The following is a 22,544-nucleotide window of genomic DNA, read 5'->3' as shown; positions in this document are numbered from 1 at the left end:
GAAAAGAAGTAACTCAAAGTGATACAAACAAAGGGAATATTTTGCTTACAAACTTGGAGACCAATATGGACTTCAAGTTAATTGATCCAGTAGCTAGATCATCACATCTGTCTTCCACTGGCTGACTGGTTCTCTTACGTTCACAGTCAGGCTTCCAACAGCCAATAAGGTCACATGCTTCCATATTTATATCTGGCAGAAAAGATGGAGGCTTGCAGTGGCTTAGTCTCAGGAGTGATGAACTATAGCAAATTTTTTTTCCTTTTTAGTGATCACATTTATTCTTCAAAATCAATATACAAAAGTGTGCAGTTGTACCTTCTATAGCAAAATTTTTGTGAAGGACCTTCTCACATCAAGACTGCCTATTACTTTGGGATCATCAGTCTAGGTTTGTGGAAGTCTCAGATTCATATTTCATAAAACATGCTTCCAGAAAGCACACCTGTAAATTTTGGGAATTTTTAGCTTCTATTCAATGTACCTCAGTGAAGCTTACATTCATCCAGGGAGTGATGGTGAAAGAGGCTCAGGTCTGGGTTTATGTTGTGTAAACACAGGTGGCAGAAGCTTGCAGCCTGGGTGTGGTGGGACTCGCACCTTTCTCTCTCTGATGTGAAATGGCATTGGTGGCACTGCAAGAAACTCAGTGCCTAACAGCACTGGACAAGGAGAAGAGAGAAATAGACGTATTTCCAACAGAAGGAGAAAATGAAGCAAGAAAGAAGTCAGTCATCTAAGAGGATGAGTCAATTGAAGAGAGATGTGGAAATTTTTCCCCAGGACTGTTGAACAGGAAATGATATGGCACTAAAAAAATTACTCCTTGAGGAAGAAAATGGGTTTCACTACTAAAATTTGCCACAGGTGACTCAGTCAGCTGCTAATTTCTTTTTTTGGGGGGAGGGAGTCCTGTCATGGGGCCTGAACCCTGGGCCTGGGCGCTGTCCCTCAGCTCTTCAGCTCAAGGATAGCGCTCTACCACTTGAGCCACAGCACCACTTCCGGCTTTTTTCTTTTTGCTTATGTGGTGCTGAGGAATCGAACCCAGGGCCTCATGCATGCGAGGCAAGCGCTCTACCACTGAGCCATCTTCCCAGCCCCTCAGCTGCTAATTTCAATGTAAAGATATCCATCTCTTTGTATACCCATCTCTTTGTATAAAAACAAAGTCAGATGAAAGACACAGGAAAGCGATAAGTTGTCCCAGAATGGTATGTCCCAAATATAAAGAACCTTTATTTATGAGCAACAGATTGAGTGAAAGAAAAATAATCCATATGTCACTGCACTACAGTGCACTGAGCACACAAACTATAAGGCCAAATCTACACTAGACTCTTTTAACTTTCATGACAGTATTGAAGTATGCTTAAAAACCACATAATAATAACAGTACAGAGAACAGAATTGACCAACAAGGAAAATTAAGTTTCTTCCCTAAAGCTGCCAGGAAATTAAGAAAAATGGGCAAATTACATAATGGTAAGATTCCCAGTACTAAATTTGCATGCGATTTCCATATATATTTGTCAGTATATCAAAGTGATTTTTGTATTGAAGGGAAACATTAAATGAGAAAACTAATATATTTTCTCAATTGTTTATTCAACGGATATTTAGCATGCTGATAAGTGTTAGGCAACATATTAAGAATACAAAGAAAACATAAAATATCTCAGCTATCGAGAAGCATAAAACTTAGTAGATTATTAACCTATCAAGGGTGCTGGGAAGAGAGAGGCATGCTGAGAATTAACTCTCTTACTGAATCCATTCCCTGCTTCAGTTTTTTTTATTAACCTCATGATTATGATAATTCCCCGTTAGCCTTCTCAAAACTTCCATGAAAATACTAATAACCTAAACTACATTTTAACAAACAAAATAATATTGATCATTTGAATCCTTTTATGTAGGTCAACATGATTGAGATCATCAATGTTTTCAATACTTTATCATGCTGCTTCTACATCTTTCTTATTTTATGTAACACTGGTGGGAAAGTAAATCTGAGAAAGATCATGAGCTCACAACATTAAAGAAATTCAAATGAATGTGAAGATGGAAAGAAAAATTACATGCGCAACTGTGGTTTTACAATAGAAAAAGAAATGAAAAGACACTGTTATACCGTAAATGCACTCTATAATCTATCATCTACCATGAGAATTTCACCAACTGACCTTTAAAAGATTTGCAGTTCCTCGTTCTATAATAAGTTCATGGTTGAGACATTTAAAAATTAACTAAGTGGTATAATTCAACCTTGTCCCAGTAATATTAGTCAATGCAACAAATGACATAGAAATGACTGGAAACACATTAATTCCCAGAAGTGACATGTTAGCAAATAGTCAGTTAACTAATTTCTTTGAATCATGGGATTTAATGGATTCATTAAGCATGAACAGGAAAAACATGTAAGTTTGTAAAATATTAACCACTGTGTTAAAGGAGAATTGACAATTTTAAACAATGTTTCATGCCTCATAAGTCTGTTAAATTTTCTATCAGCACTTGTTTAGTAGCTAGTTGAAAAGCCTGATCACATTCTGGAAATTCAGATTACAAATATCAAGAAACACTATCATCTGTTGCAAAAGTCAGAATATATCCCTGTATAAGTTGTAAACATAACAGAAAGGGTCATTCCACTTGAATGGCAGATTATTTAAAATTTTTTCACAAACCATACGCTTATTTCAGTTGGCTGTAACTTTCTTTTGCTATGAAGCTTCTCCTTTCATGGTTTATTTGGTTTATGTAGGTTGCCAGAATGAAAATAGAGGAAACAAACCCAATGAACCCTAAGATATGTATTCAAATGTTTTTTTTTCTTTCTTGCGATTGTTTCTAACACATTTATAAGATGATTTCTTTGTTGCTTTGTATGTCCCTCCCCCACAGTATAACCCTTGCTTTTACTGTATTTAATGTCAGTATAATTTGTGGAGGGGAAGGGGAAAAACAAATCATTTAAATAGGGATACAGGTGGACCCATTGCAACAATGAGATGTACAAGTCGTTATGTCAAAAATGAACTTTACAACTTTGGTGCGAGGTGGGGAGGGAGAGAAGGGGGAGCAGGGAGGATTGGGTGGGGGTCAGGGGGAAGATGGGAAGGGATGGGAAGGGGAAACAAAGGAGGAGGCAACAATGCTTGATAAGAAATGTACTCATTATCTTGCCCATGTAATTGTAACCCCTCTGTACAGTATTTTCACGATAAAAAGGGAAAAAAAGAAAAATCGGTACATAGATATGATATATTTTTCTCTAATTTATAGAAGAAGTTTTTTTAGATAGTCCCAGGGCTGTTGTTTTCACTAAAGCGCAGAACAGTGAAGTTTCCCCAACCAAAGTTATCACATTGATCATCTCATTTAAATATATGAAATGCATATTTCTATTACTCTTTTATTCCACTGTTGTTATTCAGAGACTTTGGAGACCCATTACTTCATCAAGACCCTGCAGGTAGGTCAGGATTGGACTAAAACTCCTTTCCAGAAGGTCACACTCCAAAGCCCATGCTTTCAAATCCCATGCAATGCCTCATGAGAGATTAGAATCCAAAACCTGAGCTTTTGAATACCATATAATGCTGAGATATATTCTCATGCCACACCACAAAAGTCTACAATATTAAGAAACTGTCTAGATAAAATGACCACATTTAAAATTAAAATATACAAGTATGTATACACAGACTCACATATGATCAACCAAGAAAAAGGTAAAATACAAATATTATACCTGAGCAGTGGGATGATAGTTATACCTTTTCTTTTTTTTTTTTTTTTGCTTATGCTTTTCTTGCATTTTCTACTTCACAATGTTTAGTATCTTAAAACTCAGTCAAGTGAGAATTATTATCAATCTTTTCTGATAATTTTAGTGATAGTCATAAACTTTGTCTATGCCCTTACAACAATGTCGTCAATATATGATTTCAAGAGTAGACAAAAAGATTTTGTCTTTGTTCTAGTGAATCTAATTGCTTTATTTTTTAGAGACATAAGAGTTTTTGAGAAATATTCTAATCCGGAAACCACTACATAGATTGTAAAATTCCAAGGTATATGCATATTCTAGGAAAGAAATTGTTAAACTACAAATTTGCCACTTGAATGGATTTTAAGGACACATTCCTGAAGAATAAGATTTCAATAAGATAAAGTACTTCACCTACTGACTCACTGAATAAACACAATAACAACCAGTTTCACATTGGGAAAACCTTAGTAATCTATGTATTATTCTAAAAATGTTTAAAAATTCTCTACACCTATCATTTCAGACATCATAAAATGTTAAACATCCAATTCAATTATTTCATAAGATAAATCTTATCATCAAGAAATATAAGTATAGTAAAACTGGATATAGAACTACTATGCTGTGCAATGGAATGGAAGTGAACAGAATTAAAGGCTACGGAAATAAGAGGTATTTAAGAGGTATTACCACATTTTTCTGTTATTGGTTTGCAATTGTCTTTAAGTAGTTGTGCAAAGAAGTTGCCATTTAGCAAAGCAGTTTATGAATACATCTTGATCAATGTCACCCCTTTCAACACGCTCACACATCTCCTCCCTACCTACCCCTTTCCTTGCTCTTCTTAATTCAGTAGCATACATATTGGATTCTATTTTTGTATTGTCAAGGTGATGTGCAGAGGGGTTACAGTCACATAAATAAGGTAATAAGTACATTTCTTGTCAAACTTGTTACCCCTGCCCTCATTTTTCTCCTGCTTTTCCTCAACCCACCCTCCCCACCCCCAAGTTGTGCAGATCATTTCCAATATATTGTCTTGTGTCTATCGCTGTTGCATTGGTTCTTTGTCTTACCATTCTGTTGTTCCCCTTCCCTAATTCAAATAAACGTATATACAATACTGGGCTGCCAAAATCAAATGCAGTGACAACAGGAGATATACCATAGGGGGGAGAACATTTGTTGTTGTTTTAGATGTACTATGTGATATTTTGTTTCTTTTGTATGTCCTTCCCCCTCCCAGTGGCACATTGGATTCTTGACTGCTCTCTACCCCTCGTCTCTTCTTCATTCATCTACCTGTTCCCCTTCGCCACACTGCACCCTTATTACTACATCTTTATAATGAATTGGGGTTCATATTTTACTTTCCTCCAACGATGGCATTTAACAATATAATATTCACTGAAAAATCCACTGCAGTTATTATAAATTTAACTTTGAGAAGTCAAAATGCCATGATAGGAGTGCTTGTGAACCCAAGGGCCTTTTCAAACCAGCTTGAATTAAATTTAAATTAAGTCTGAACACTTGGATTTCAAAGAGGTCCAAATTACATGGATGTATTATGTAAAATTATAAGGAAAATTAACTAGCGTTTGATGAGATTGCTCATTTTAAAAACTATGTTTTCAAAAATACTTCAAACACATCCACTATCCAAATAATTGGCTTTCCTCATTAATAACATGTGTAACATGGAAAGTTGTTCAACAGTGATTGGCATATAGTAGGACTAAGATAAATAAAATTTTAAAGAGGTTAAATTCACAAGCAATCTCCAGTTTTTTCAATCATTCTTTTATGAATACCTTTTGAGATATCTCTTAATGACTTCCAAAAGTTATTGACTATATATAACTCAACATTTATTCTTCTGGAATTAATACTTTCATAAGTGAAAATCATTCTAAATGTTATCAAAATTCAGAAAAATAATATTCCTGTTCTACTACATCCCCAAATCTTTCTCTGTAAAAAATAAAGTAGTCTGAGTGACTATACTCAGTACATTGGGAAGAAATGTTGGAATCTGTTTGTTTCATACAAGAACCCTATTGTGACTAGTAATGGGGAAATAATTACATTTTCTGTTCTATTTCGAATGGATATTGGATGACTTGAATGAGAAGAAAGACTTCTGGGAAATGATTTTATAGTCTTTGATAATAAAGAGATGATTGAATCATAAAAACGTTAGAGCACATCTGTACAGATGATGGAGGAAAGCACTGTGATTCATATGGCAAGCAGCCTTTGCAGCATAAATCCCAGAGTCTTCCTATAGTGTGTGTGTGTGTGTGTGTGTGTGTGTGTGTGTGTGTGTGTGTGTGTGTGTGCATGCTCTGAGATGCCAAAGAGTGCATTAAGATATCTTGGCTCTAATTGGGGCCTCTGTAAATGTCACCAATGTATCATGTTGTTTAGGCACCACACAACAGAAATATATTACTACATTATTAGTTTTTAGGGTCAAAACTTTCCCAAAATGTTTCCCACCGTTTCAAGTTCTTTGCTGTTTTATTCACTCTTAATCAACATATGTGACTCTTCCCTCCCAGGAAAAATTAATTAATTAATGATTCATGAAATGTAAAGTTACTGAAGTCTATTGATGACTCTGATTAATGATTTGTTTGGCTAAACAAGACAATGCATAGAATGAGATTGGGCTGTGAGAAAATATAAAAAATTAGCTACCTTTTAAAGAGCATTTAATATTTTTAATATTTTATTAGGAGATGATAAAATAAAGAAATGAAGGGTCAAATGAGAAAATAACCCATAGGCACATGTCAAATCTTTTAGGAAAATCAATAACAACATGTGTTTTTTTGTTTTTGTTTTTTTGTTTTTGTTTTTTTTGCAATCCTGGGGCTTGAACTCAAGGCCTGGGTACTGTCCCTGAGCCTCTTGGTGCTCAAGGCTAGCACTCAACCATTTGAGCCACAGTGCCACTTCTGGCTTTTTCTGTATATGTGGTACTGAGGAATTGAACCCAGGGTTTCATGCATGCTAGACAGGCACTCTGCCACTGAGCCACCTTCCCAGCCCCTAATGACATGTTTTGAGTGAAAACTTTCTATATAACTTGTTCTGAATACAGCATTTACTGGATAATTTTGCATGTAGGTAAAACTAAATTCCTACTGGGGAGTTGAATCATTTTTGAGGTCATTAAAATTAAAATTAATTAACATTTAATGAATATGATTTTTGTCTATTTGCTAGTTCTAGGCTAGTCTAGAAAGTCAATTATAGAAATTAGTCTTGTTCCACCTAAGTTAACATGAGAAAACTTTGCCATGATTATCAATGATTAATTTTCATTCATCTAGGAATACATTATGTGGACATGAATGAGTTGTCAATTACTTTTGAAAAATCTCTGAGTAAAATTTTTTAGGAATTATTACTTCTTAGATAATACAGACTTTGGGGGCTGGGAAGGTGGCTCTGTGGTACAGTGCTTGTCTCACATGCATGAGGCCCTGCCGATTCCTCAGCACCACATAAGCAGAAAATGCTGGAAGTGGTGCTGTGGCTCAAGTGATAGAGTGCTAGTCTTGAGCTGGACAGCACCTAGGCCCAGAGTTCAAGCCCCATGACCAGAAGGGAAAAAAGAAGGAAAGAGAGAGAGAGAGAGAGAGAGAGAGAGAGAGAGAGAGAGAGAGAAAGAAAGAAAGAGAGAAAGAGAGAAAGAAAGAGAGAAAGAGAGAAAGAGAGAAAGAGAGAAAGAAAGAAAGAAAGAAAGAAAGAAAGAAAGAAAGAAAGAAAGAAAGAAAGAAAGAAAGAAAGAAAGAAAGAAAGAAAGAAAGAAAGAAAGGAGAGAGAAAGAAAGAAGAAAGCAAGAAAGAAAATACAGACTCTTTTTTAAAAAGAAAAATAATTATAAAAGCTGAGTAGTGCTTTTACTCTTAAAATGTAATGAAAATGCCAGAAATGTGAGACCATATGTGTACAAAGATCAGACCAAAATTATCAGAGATGGATGATAACTAAGAACTGCTCAGTGAGATATGGGCTTTAAGAGCTCTAGAAAGTCAGAGAATGAAATAACAATGGTAAAAGGCAGATGTTAATTGCATAGTAATTATCCTGAAGATGAGAAATTAAACAATAGAGTGAATTGTGTAAATCAAAATCAGTAATGAGTAGAGGGGAAAGAGGACAGTGTGTTTTTCTAACAGATTTTTGCAAACAGCATCATTTTGTATTGACAGAAATTATACATGCATCTCAGTCCTAAATTTATTTTCTTTGTTTCATATGAAAAACCACTGGCTGTCTTTAAGGAATTTAGCAAAGGGTACGCGTGCCACAAATGCTTGTTGAATGAAATGAAGTTTTACCAGCATATGATGTTACGCTTTCATTGGAATATACTATATGAAGACTTTACTTCTAACAGCAAAATACATGTAGTAAACAATTTAAGTCCCTGGGAACATTTAGATTCAGTTGACTGACCTAATTGAGCCATCTCAAGTATGGTACTCTCTTTCTCTCCCTTTGCAGAGATAATTGTATCCATATTATTGAAAACGACTTTCACTAAGGAATCTAGCTAAGTTTGACTATCAGATAAACAATGCATCACCTTTTAAGCATATATCCAGCAAAACTCAGGATACTATGCAATACTTGAGAGTCTCTCTTACTATCAATCTGAAATTCAAATTCAAATTTAAATAGGCATCCTCTAATTCTATTTGCTGATTGGCAGGTTTCGCCACTGCCATTCAGGTCAGTACTTCAGCCAGGTAATAGTGAGATTGACAGAAATATGAAACATTGACATTCAAATGAAGCAAGTCTGGTAGGTGAGCGGTAGGACTTGTTCCATCTTCTCACTTATTAGAAACATGTTTTCATACTTCATTTTCTTAAACAATATTAACATAAAACTAAGCAAAAAGATCCTATAATATGGTCTAAATTTTGTGGTCAAATCATCTTAGTAAATTTTATAATGCTGTCTATATTTTGTTGTCAAATCACCCTCCCTAAGTATATGTTAGAAATGACAAATGGATGAAAGTTTTCTTAGGTTGAAATAAATAATATGTTTTAATGTTAAGACTAGCTGCCGGACACCGGTGACTCATGCCTGTAATCCTAGCTACTCAGGAGGCTGAGATCTGAGGATCATGGTTCAAAGCCAGCCCGGGCAGGAAAGTCCATGAAACTCTTATCTCCAATAAACCACCAGAAAACCAGAAGTGGCACTGCAGCTCAAGTGGTAGAGTGCTCGCCTTGAGGTGAAGAGCTGAGGGACAGCACCCAGGCCCAGAGTTCAAGCCCCACGACCAACAAAAAAGAAGAAAAAAAAGACTATCTGGAAAAAAGAGAAAAGTCTATAAACTGCATATGTGAGAAAGGATTGATGGGAGTATAGATCAAAATACCTTTGAAAAAGGATTAATTCAATAGTCATAGAACTCAGTGGCACTTTTCAAACCTTCAGAAGATTCTTGAGAGTGGTTAACTGAAAAATTATTTGTTCCTGAGCAGTTTGACCAACAGCACGTGGTAGTTTTGTTGGATGTGTGGTTTGAACCCAGCACCCCTGTTCCTAGGCCAGTGCTCTACCACTTGAGCCATGCCTCCACCCGCATGGAGTATTTTTGAAAGAAAGTATGCAGCCAGACAATTATCATTCAGATACTATTAAAAGAGTTTCAGCACAATTAAGCGGTTGACACTTTCACCTCCTGATCTATAGAAATTTCAAAAAAAAATCTTGAGAGTCTTAATGAAGATTTAAGCCTCCATTATCAGAAAAGTGAATGAGTTGGTTATTGTTCTCAGTTTTTTCAACTTCCCTGGTACATCTTGTCCATGATTTCTAGGCCTTAAATATAAGGCAAATGCTAGAATCAACACTCTGTGCTTCATATGCATACATGCTTTTTATTACACAGTGACTCACTAATATGGCTTAGCTTTTCCCCCAGTCAGTTTAGATTTCCATTTTCCCAGCAAAGAAGAGAGAGGAAAGGGGCCAAGTACTCTACATTTCCCTTTGCCTTTCATGCCTGTTCCATCCTTATGGTAGGCCTGAAAGAGAATAATTGCTTTCTGAAATGGTATTGCTGAGCATCGTGGTATGCTGTGGACACCCTCACATACTGCACTGCATGTTTCTAGGCTCTGGTGCCCCTTTCAATAAGCATGCCAGCAGATGTGCTGCTGGTAGTATTGCATGACTCATTTTCAAGTCTACATTTGGTCTTGAACTTTGAAAATCAGGGGCATAGTTATGCTGGTTTTGATTTTAAAATAACAATAAAGTTAAATTTTATCTAAGTATTTAGAAGTTCAATGTTCAAGTCATGTAACCAAAAAGCATTTGAAAGCATTTAAAAACATGAAAACATTTTAAAAGCCCAGGCAAGCCAAATAAACTTCAAACTCTTCCCTTTGTCAGGACACTCTTCCTAAATAGACATGGTCCACATTGTCCTAGGAATAAACTCAATGATAGGTGCAGTATATTAAATCCTATGGCATATAAATCCTATGACATATGGTATGTATATATTCTGTAGATTAAATTTATATGTGGTTGAAAGTACATGTATATATGTTATTATTCAACAAATAGTTGCTAAGTGTTTATATTCAGTACTTATTTACATATGTTCATGTCTTGTTTTTCAATATGAATAAATGTTTTGTGCATTATAGAGCAAAGCAGACTGGAATTCTATTTTCAAAAAACTTAAGTTCTGGTTGCTACATGTGTGTGTTCATCCCAAGAATGACAGCCAATCTCCTCACTGGACCACTGAAAACTAGATCTTTTTCTCCAGCATCAGGAAGGCATATGAAGACAAAGGAAATTCTCTTTGTATATTTGTTGAATTAACATGAAAAAATAGGTTGATCTTAAAAACATTAAGAAATTTAAAAATCACAGTGCACATGCAAATATCTACATGGTTTTGTCTACTTTCTATATTTTTATTCTTGTTTGATTGCTTAAATACAGAAAATTAAGATACCAACAATTTTTTTGATACCAACAATTTTTGCCCCTTAGTTTCATAAATCTTATTTATCTGAAAAAGTCACTAAAATACCTTCTTCCAAGCATTTTGAAATATATGTTGTTCGCATTCATGAAGAGCTACTTCATTTTAAAATTGTATATGTCTGTGGATAATATGCATACATACATATATACATACAAGCATACATCCACAGATTCAGACACGCATTTAAGTATTTTGTCTTTAAGAATATTAGATAACAAATTCTGTGTGCCAGAGTGAAACAAACAAGGAGAAGGTATCAAGGTTTTTGCTAAATTTAATTCATTACTTTTGATTCTAGGGGCTGAACCCAGGGCCTAAAATATGATTATATGTTTTTGCAATGCGATAACAGTAGAATTTTCTCAGTAGTCATCAGTCTTTCTGGTAAATGCAAATAAGTAAGTAGTTATGTAAGAAGACAGCATAATTTTGGTCCTAGGACAAACATGAAAAATTACAACAAAATGATTTTAAAAAGAGTGTGAGAATTGAGTAAAGAATTTATTCATACAGAAATTACAGGGAATGTTTTTATTAGTCCAAATGTGGTTTTGGACCCCAAAGAAGAGCATATTTAAATAAAAACCATTGTAATGGCTGGTTCCATATAACAAATATAGTATGTGCAGGCAGGCAGCCTATAGTAACAGTGCCTGCCTGATCAGGTTACTATTAACTTTATTAAATAATACGTTCTGTCTAACAAATGCTTTCTTTAGTCTTGCTTTGGAGGCAATGGGATGTCTAAAACAAAAGCATCGTTATTTTAGTGTGCTCGTTTCTGGTTATTTTGTTCTTGCAAATGATATAAGCTGTTCTTACATTCTTAATATCATAGGCTTTCGCGAGCTATTGAATTTATGCTGAGGGAACTGAGGTTTGAATGAAGGTCCAAGAAACTCATAACCATACAGACAATTTTCAGGAATAAGAGTTTACAACCAAGTAGATCTTTAACACTGAAACTGAAATCAAGAAAATGGACTTTAGAACCGAGCTTAAAGTTTAGCAAATCGAAGGAATTTTTTAAACACTGAGAGCCTATACAAAATGCTTACTTTTGGGTCTTCGCTAAAATTATCTTTATGTGTAAGAGATGTGTAAGAGATTTCGTTATCATTGTAAATACTATGAAAGGAAGCATGCATTCTCAATGCTGCAGAGTAAGAACCAAGGATCTCTCCTAAGAAGTCTGAGGCAAGACATCAATCTAAAACTTTATGTGCTTTGCAACTATGTTGGAATTCTCTTTTTAGATTGGCCCTTTCATTGTTTCTTACTAGACAGACTTGAGAGCTTTAATAATTAGCCACAGGGTCTATTTATAGGACTTGTTAAACATAGCCATTCCTGAGAGCTCTGGGCTGTTTATCATACTGCTCTCAGAGTTGACAAGGTCATGCATGATTCCAGTGTGAAGACAGATTACAACCTCGAAGTCCCATTCCCTAGGTTACATTGAAGGTACCCTGGCATGAGAAAGTGATACAGAGCAGCTGTGCCATTCCATCTTCCCTAGATCCTCCAAAGAAAAAACAAACCAAAAAAAAAGAAAAGAAATTACTTAGAAGGCTTTCTTGCCTAGGTGCAATTCCATCCCCCTTCCATTAAGAAGTGCTCAGTTATTGCAACAGCTTCTTGGGATCAAGTGAATGAAGTTTCCTCAGTGTTCTTCTAGGACACCAGATCCTTACAAGTGCCTAGTAGACATTGACTAACGCAGGACCAGGTCACATGCAAACTGGCTTATGGAATTCACTGAGACTCTTCTGCTTTATGTGGTGGTGTTCTGTCCACTTTGAGCCCTCTACTGCACTCCTCACTTGATTGCATTTTATAACAATGAACATCTGGGACAGCATTTGGCCAAAATAAATAAAATTAAGCAGATGATTCTGTGGGGGTTATATGCTAAACAATTTTTAAAGAGGTTCAGATTTCTTTCTAAGGGAGTATAAACTGGCTCCATATGCTGGTTCTTGTTTATTATTGTCTGAGACACAGACAGACAGACAGACAGAGAGACAGACAGAAACAGAGAGTGAAACAAAGAGAGATCAAGGCAGAAACATACAAAGCCAAGACAGAGATAGAGAGATCATAATTGCAGAGAAACTCAAGGTTGTTATTTCTTAAATTAAGAATGCTTTCAGTAAAAACTAGGGAACCTACTCACCGGAGAACATTGGATAATCATCTAAAATGTTTGCATTGCTCACACTAAAATAAAAGCCTGTCTGCTTTAGTGTAGAATGAAAGTGTTTTAGTCCTCACTGTTATCAATTTTGCTTCTGGCTATGTATGGTTAAAAAAAAAAAAACAAAAAACTATTCCCTCTGCTTTCGGTCTTCACAAGCACAAAGAAAATTGCATAAATACCCAGAGAAAGGTCAACAGAAATCTGACTCCACTGCATCACAGACTTGAAACAATCAAGAAATGTTTACTAAACTACCATGCTTAAAAACTATTTTGTCTGATGATAGTTACAAAAGATTTTTTCACAATCTTATCTTTTCTTTATTGTTTTACCTCCAAATTGTTATTTATTTTGGTTTCAGATGTGTTTGTCATGAGTACCATGTAATTAGAATTGTATTCCATTGTTTAATGTACAAGTCTTTGCCTTGAACAGAACCATTTATTGCTTTACATTTAATGTTCTTACTGAGCTCTTAGGCTTAAGTTCTTATCCTGATGAGTGGGTTTGTTGGTTTGTTTATTTGTTTTTTCCTGACCTTTGTCCATTTTATCTTTTTCTCTTCTTTGAATTATTTTCCTCCCCTTCTTCTGAAACATATACACTTCTAGTTCTAATTTAATCTTTTCTAGCCACAAGGTTTTATTCTATGGGATTATAAATAAACGTTCTGTTCTTTTCAATCATTGAGATGAATGATGCAATAATGTTCCACAGGGGACATTTGGATACATGTAATAGCATTGTTTATTGTCACAATTGTGATGATAGGCAATATTGGCATCTGCAAAAAGACAAGATTTTGCTCCCAGATATTTTCCCTTTTAGTTCTAGAAATCTGATTGTTACTTTCTAAATTCACTATGCTATGTATTTTCTTATCCCTTTCAGATTAAAAACAATACCCTTTCTTTTGTTAACAGCAACAATAGCTATCTGTATGATCAATAATAACTTCGCTTAATCACTATTTTTGCTGTTTTCTTTTGCCCAGATGTTTAATGCTCATAGTAACTTCTCAGTTAGGTTAAGAAGATGTTTCAAGTCAAATACACACCAGCCAGTAATAAACAATAGCCCTCAAAAGCATGACTCGAGCCCATATTTTAATTGAATAAAAATTCTATATTTGCCTTTTGTTTGTTTGTTTTGGGGGTTTTTTTTTGGTTTTTGTTGTTGTTGTTGTTGTTGTTTGGGGGTTTTTTTGGTTAGTCATGGGGCCTGAACTCTGGGCCTGGGCGCTTTCCCTCAGCTCTTCAGCTCAAGACTTAGGCTCTCCTACTTGAGTCACAGCACCACTTCTGGGTTTTCTGCTAATGTGGTACTGAGGAATCAAACCCAGGGCCTCATGCATGCAAGGAAGCACTCTACCACTGAGCCACCTTCCCAGTCCTATATTTGCTTTTTCTGTTTTGTTTTTACATTTTTTTAATTGTGAAAATACCCTACAGAGGGGTTACAATTACATGAGCAAAGTAATGAGTACATTTCTTATCAAGCATTGTTGCCTCCTCCTTTGTTTCCCCTTCCCATCCTTTCCATCTCCTTACCCCGTCCCCCCCCCCGCCCCCCATGCCTTACCCCCACCCCTTCCCCCCTTCCCTCCTTATTTTTTATAGAAGTAATTATATTTATCAGAGGAACCTGATATGCCATGAAGTTAATTCTGATAACTTGATATTCCCGTGAAACCCAGTAAATGTAAGTTAATATTTTCACCTTTTTCCCAAACAAGTTCTTTGTACAAAAGTAGAATATTTACTAATTTTGTGTCTACAATTGGTAATATTTCTGGTGTGAATGTTAAGGTAAAAAAAATTTAAATCTTTCCATTTTAATAATTTCAAATATTACAAGTACAGATTTGAATTTTGTTGTTTAAATGGTAGAAATATTTTGAAAAATTATGATTTACATGAGAATATTTAAGACTTCAAAGGAATATATTCAGAAAGAATCTTACCAAGTATAGTTAAACAGAAAGAATTTGTCATCTATCCAAAAGTATGATTACAAGAAACACAGGTAGAGTCTAATTAATAATCACATTCAGAAAAAAAAGACACACATCATAGACTGAATAATGAGTACCAAGAATATAGTTTCTTTTTTAAAAAATAGTAACAATACAGTAATCCTTGTATGGCTAAAACTTATTAAAATCATTTGCATATATAATAAAAACAAATTTTACCCCCAAATTTGGCATATACAAAAATATTCAGTACTTTATGGGGAAAGGGAATAGAAGAGTTTAATAAAATTTTCCAAACCTTTTCCCAAATCCTCAAATATTATGACACTTGAATTAATTCCTACTATTTGGCTAGTAAATGAACTGGAATTATTTTGAAATCAATTGTTATCAACAGAACCATTGATTTTCCAAGAATTGGTCAATAGTTTACTTTCCTTTTTTTTGAAACACATTAATGAAGTTGACTAAAAGAAGTACGATTAAAGTTGTTGATTGAAATAATAATTATGTTTCCCTTGAAATTTATAGAATTCCTAAAGGCACTCTCCATTTATTCCAGACAAATAACCCACGTGTATGTATATTTATGTTCTGAGGAGTTGAATGTAGGGTCAAGTTTATGCAAAACAGGTGCTCTATCTTGTGCATACTTTAAGCCCCTAAATTAAAATATTAAGCTTTACTCTTACATCCGTTCTATCATCTCTGGTTAATATGTATTTTTTTTCTTTAATCCTAGAGCTTTCTTTGGGTGACTTCATCAGATTTCAGAGACTACATTTATTTTAGATCCTACATTTATCTGAGGCATCTAAGTATACCTGAGAACACAAAACCCAGTTTTGTTTAACAAAATGGTTTGTAAATAATTCTTATATCTTCAGGTGTTACATTTAGAAAATGTAATGCCATATATATTGGAGTTTTTAGTGAGAAATAGCCATAAACTGATATATTTACTTGAAATAGTAACCACTTCAGTAAATAAAGATCTTAAAAGATAACTTGATTGCACATTCCCCACTGGGGTCTTTAAAGGCAACTATGGGTTTTGTGGTTGCATCATGTTGGGTTTGTTCTTTGATATTTTTAACAGAAAATTTACCAGGGGACTTAGATATATTTGTAGTGAAGACTTCGTGTGTGTGTGTGTGTGTGTGTGTGTGTGTGTGTGTGTGTGTGTGTGTGTGTGTGTGTATGTGTGTGTGTGTGTGTGTGTGTTTATGTAAAGTAGATGAGCAGTGAGTTTCTGTGAGAACTCTCAAAATCACATTGCTGAGGTTTTATAGGGGCAATGATATGACATTCTGACATCAAATTTAACATCAAGAACAACAGTATAAGAGGGTAATTGTTAATTTCTGGTAAGTAATGAGGATATATTTTTATTTGGGGTTATATGATATCTCTGCTAGAAAGACCAAAGGCATGTTGCTACAAATCACCATCCATTTCAGCTACAGGTTCCAAAGAGAGATGAAGAAGGACATTCAGGTGAATTTATGTGGCTTTGCCAATATGGTATGGTTTTGAGATTCCAGGGTACTATTGAGCTGAAGCATGCATGACCCTCTAGGACTTTGCCATCAACCAGATTGTTTTTTCTTTATAAAGAAAAATTACCTAGAGAAACAAAGGGGGAAAAATGCTTTTCATTTTAGCAAGCCCAGCTAGTCCAAACTATTGCCAGTAACCTCTTTTAGTTTGGACCATTCTACCCCCGTTAAGAATGGTTTGAAATTTTCCATCATCTTCACATCCAATAAAACCCTAGGCAGTTTTCATAATCACCGTTGACAACTTTATTTTTTCTCAACAGGAATATCAACCTCCACTTTCTCTAAACCATCCCATCTGTAACTGTCAATCAAGCATATCACAGAGCATTGCATAAAGAACAGATGAATGAGGATGAATAGTGACTGAAATACTAAACCTCCTGGTCTCTGAGAAGATGAATCAGCTATCAGAAGTTGTTTTAGGAAAGAAAGAGACACAGGTGAAAGTTCCCCTTTGAAAGTTCCCCCTTGAATGTGGGAGCCTCTAGGGGGATGCTAAGGAATCCAGGGGTCCTTCAGCGTACAATCCAAGAGAACTAGAAAAATAACTTTTTGAATTACTAAGCATTCCTCATTTTCATTCAGCATCACATAAGGTGAAAACACTCATTATTTCATAGATGTCAGTGGTTAACTAAATACCATTTCTTCCACCCAGATCTCTCAATATTCCAAGTTCTTACTTACACAGGGAGGTGCTGGTACCTGAAAAAAAATCGTCATTGGTCTTGCTTTTTCCTATTTTAATCAAGATTTTACAGATATATTTTGGTACATTTTTAAAGCTCTCTAAATAGAAAGCTGAAAACAGAACCAGAATCAGGACCCTATATACCTATTACTTATTCATTTTCACTAGTAGGAAGTTATAGCCAAATCAGTTCTGCTGTTATTTCAGTGAATAGTGCTTGATAAAATGATAGATGATTTGGATAACTTTGAAAATATTTTCAAAATAGTTTTGATGAGTTAGAGGAATAGAAGAATGTAACATAGAATAGAATAGAAACTTATAGAATAGAAGAATGTAATTTATAGGCATCTTTTGATGTGGACTAGAGACCAAAAGTTTTACCATTTTCTCATTTACACCTCATTAGACTTCTAATAACTTTAAACTGTTTTTATAAATTTTTCATTAAAAATAATACATTAGGAACATCCATGCAAACTCCTAGGTCATTGGCACACACACTGATTTTTTTTTTGTTATTCCCACTAGTCTGATTTCTTCTAGAAATCTAAGGTTATATATTTTCCCCAGAGATAATGAAACAAAATATATAGTTCCACATTTAAGCCAAGATTTTTCCATAACCTACACACTATGCTATATCATAAAACAAAACACAGTTATTGTCTTTTCAACCATGTAAAAACTGTACTGGGCCTGTTACAACTGGATATTTTTGTGATTTTTGAGAGCATGAACTTTCAGAGTAGATAGATTAGTGTGTTCTCTACTGCATTCTACTATCAACCAGTCCTGTGACTCTTTTCCAGTAATTCTTGTAAAATGGTGCACATTCATACCTGGACCCTTATGTTTGGGGGAAGAATTAAAGCCACAAATTTATACATGTTTAGCACAATATCTGATATATCAATGGTCCATTAATTGAAAACACTTTTCTATTATCATTATAGAATTCTGAGGAAATCAGCTCTTCTCCTTACATTGTACGTGCTGCCTCTAATACTTCTTTCTCTTAACTCAGTGTGCATTCTTCACTCACCTGGGTAGTGAGGTACGCCAGTGTTGATTACGATTTCATGAATTATCAGTCTTAATCCTTTTTAAACAGAAAAAAATGTAACCTATTGTGTTTTGCTAATATTATCGAGCTTTAGTAGCTAAGCTAATTCTAGCCTTACTGTCAACCAGGGACCCCAGTTTTTTCTATGCTATAATGTTTACCAATTGGCATTTTTGCAATAGAATGAGAGAAAAGTCTATCCATCAGAGAATAAAGCATCCTATTGCAATAATCACCTAAAAATCAATGTGGTTTAGTAAGTGATTTGAATTCTTTGCATCAGCTCTGGCTTCAAATTCATATTTTTGCCACATATTAATCATATTATCCTAAACAATCTAACTTTCTCATCTCTTATGTTATTTTTATAATAGTTATGTTAATTCTGCATGAAGTTATGTTTCTCATTTTTATAACGCAATAATGTTGAAACCAGTATTTATTTTTAAAAATTGTCATTCAAGGTTAATCCTGAATATGTAATTTTGTGATCTAATGTTTCTAAACTGATCTATGATAAAATGTACCATTTTACCTGAATAGTTCAGCTTTGTCTAATGTGTACAATCATATGTGTGTACCATATAAGGATACAGAATATCTCTTTCTCAACTCAAAAGTTCTTACACAACCCCTTCAAAAATGTTCTCCTTAGACTGCATTTCCAGAAATACACTGGTCTGTGTTTTAAAGTTCTAAATTCAGCACATAGAATAAGGCTTGGATACTAATACATGTTGTTACATGTGTTATTTTATTATGTTAATACATATGTAAAAACTGTACTAAGCAAGTTGGGTATAACTATTCTTGAGTTTATATTTATATGGAAATTTTTATCTAAACATAGCATGCACATGAATATTGGAAACTTCGATTTCATTAAAATTCATAGCAAATGGTCTTGATTACTGCTCAGTAAGTCACTATTAAGTGACCTGAAAGAGAAACATCAGAGTGGGAGAAGGTATACCTAACATATAAATTCAACAAAGAAATGTATCTCATGTGTGTAAAGAATTCCTAAATGAATATGATAAACAAGAAAATATCCATTTAAAAAGAATCTACACAAAATGAGACAGTATGTGACCAATAAATGTATGGATGCCAATCAACATAATTAGGCCTTAAAATACAAGCTAAATCCACAGTGAGTTACTAAGATCCACCCACCAAAGTGGCTAAAATAGAGAAGGTTTTGAGTCCACAAGGATAGGGAAACAACTAGAACTGTTACATAACTGAGGGAGGATGAGCCGGTACTGTCACTTTAGGAAATCTTTGATATTGCAGCATTCCCTACCTCCTGACTACTTCATATTCAGTAGTGTTAAGCAATAATATTTAAAGATTTTTAAGTATCATTTCTATGGCTAAGTTATTTCCTCTATTCCTAACAATATGTAGTTACATCTACCAAAAAGATATCCAAGTAAAAGAATGTTCCCTGAAGCTTTGTTCATCTAAGACAAAATCAAGAACATCCCAAATATCCAAGTATAGTAGAATTGCTCAGAATTCATATTTTATTTTACATTAATGATATAGAAAGAGATTTTTTAAAGTTATAATTCCTTGCCCTAAAGCAGAAAATGAGACAGCACGAGCTATTACCAAATACAACAGCATGAATTCCTACAGATGCACTATTATGACAGTACATGGATGACTGCATACACAGGAAATCCAAAATCAGACAAACTCATCCATGTGAAGAGGCTGGCTGTGCACATTAATATGCCCTGGCTCTGTATCTCTGTGGCAAATACATGGGTCTATCCACATACCCCAGGGGCTGGGAAGGTGGCCCAGTGAGAGAGTGCTTCCTTGCATGCATGAGGCCTTGGGTTCGATTCCTCAGCACTACATAAGCAGAAAAAGCAGGAAGTGGTGCTACGGCCGAAGTGCTAGCCTTGAGCTGAGGAGCTGAGGGCCAGCGCCCAGGCCCCACAACCAACAGCAACAACAACAAAAAATTAACCATGCAGTTCATTAATTACTTTAGCATTAATATATATGTAGTTAATTTTGCATTAAAATGTATCTATGTTCTTTCAATTAATAAAATATCTTGGGAGATACAGTAGATGCTGCAGTCTGGTAAAGCAGTCTGAGAAAGAACACAATCATTTTGGCTAGATGTAACTTAACAAATCCAAGGTCTCTAGTTGAGGATACAGGCAGTGATGTTACCTCTTTTTACATCATTTAACTTTACAACAATTTTAAGATAGCTTATTTTAAATATGAAATTCTGAGTTTACTAGCATTTTATGTAAAAATTTATCAACAAAAGTTCATAATAACAATCCATTGTAATGGAAAATGAATTTTCAAATATGTTTATTTTGAGTTAATAGTTATATAAATACCTATCGACTTGCTGGCATATGCAAACCTATATTTATGGTTAATGTATTTGGAAAAAACAAATGACTTCATTTTAGAATTTGATAGGATAAAAGGAATTCAAAAATGGTGATTAAAATATGAGGTATATAAAATATATTCTTATCCAGAATACTATAAAAAATTAAATGCATAGTGTATATGAGAATGTAAGCTCTTATTTATTCTTAGGTTCTACTTACAAGAAACATCTAAAATATCTACCTTTTATTGAGGGCTTCCATTACAAACTTAGTATGTATGGAGGTATGCAAAACACAAAATGTCAGAGATTTAAATTCTCAGGATTCAGAAGATACACACGCAAACAGATAATTATACTACAGTGTTGAAAATGGGTCAATAAAATAGACCTTGTGCCAAAATCTACAAAATGCAGTCTCAACTTGAGGAACTTAAAAATGTAACCACAGTGTGTAATTCATATCAAAATTAAAAGCAAAACTTCGTGTCTCTAAAACATTCAGTTGAAGGCAACTAAAGCTTAAACGTCCTATATTTTAAAGCTACGGTGATCACGTCATTGTAAAATCTGTTTTTTTAAACTGTTTCTGTATGTGTAGTTACATGATGCAAAATCACTCAAGAAAAGACATGGGAAAGGTAACACTTTTATTCTGTTTTCTGTCAATGTCTGATAATTACTTCAGGCTTAAAATCCTTTATGTGGAGTGCTGGTGCAATTCATCAGTAGCCCATGCTCTGAGACTATGTAGCCCTTGATACAAACCAGACACTTGAACATCTGCTTCGCCTCATGTGCCTCACTCGCTTTTTACTTTAGATAACACCCACAAAAAACTATAAACACATCATATATTACATGATATTATCCTTCTTTCAAGATAACAGGAAAAAACATTTTCCTATCGTGCACTCTCCACAAGGTTTTAAATTCTAAAGGTAAATAGTCTCTGTTCAACAAACAGTAAATAGTCTCTGTTCAAGAAATAAATTCAACAAGCATAAAGTTAGAGAAGGTAAATAATACATTTTTCACAAGGTATTTGACCATCTCCCAGATGCATTGAGTCAGAATACACAGCATACGAAAAGTACTTTCACAGTAAATTCCTGTGATGGTAATGTGCTATTTTATCTCAAAATGTGATTTTAATGATGAAAATAGTAAGCAAAAAATACCTTATGGATGGGCCCACTGTTTGCCAAAAATAACATTTAGAACGTTTCATAGAAGGATAGGACTTAGAAGCAGAGAGTGAACTCTTGCAGTTTATTTGAAGATGAGACAAGCAGGGTGACACAGTATCTTTATCATATGCTCGTCCCTAAATATTTTCTAACAGTCACAGTACAGTGACAAGATCTGTTTGGCTAGTCCTTATGCATTGCAAGTCCACCTAATGTGTTCCATTTACCTGTGAGTCTCCAAGCCTAACATAGAACTGGGGTCTCAAAGAGTTTGTGTGCACAATATAGAAACAATAATTAAAGGTGCATTATTATTTCATTATCCACTGATACGGTATACTTCTCAAAAAGAAAAGTCCCACTTTTCTCTCCAGTTGTAATTCTATATTTCAATTTCCTCTCATAGAAAAACTTCTGAAAGGAATTCTCTAGAGCTGTTATACAGCACATGGTCTGTTGGCTTTCCTTTTCTCTGGCCTTTACTACTTTAGGTCTCCTTTGAAAGCATTCTCTCTTCCTTGTTATTTAACAATAGCAAGATCTAAGCCATCTATTCATTGACTCTTAAATGGAAGCCACTGGTTCATGTGTTAAAGGATTTTTTTCCCAGCATACTATATTGGGTAGTAGTCAAACCTTTAACAGGTGGAGCCATGTGGGAT

Source organism: Dipodomys spectabilis, unplaced genomic scaffold (assembly GCF_019054845.1).
Source record: "Dipodomys spectabilis isolate Male_0828 unplaced genomic scaffold, ASM1905484v1 ptg000032l, whole genome shotgun sequence".
Taxonomy (NCBI): Eukaryota; Metazoa; Chordata; class Mammalia; order Rodentia; family Heteromyidae; genus Dipodomys; species Dipodomys spectabilis.
Note: the sequence above shows the minus strand (reverse complement) of the source record.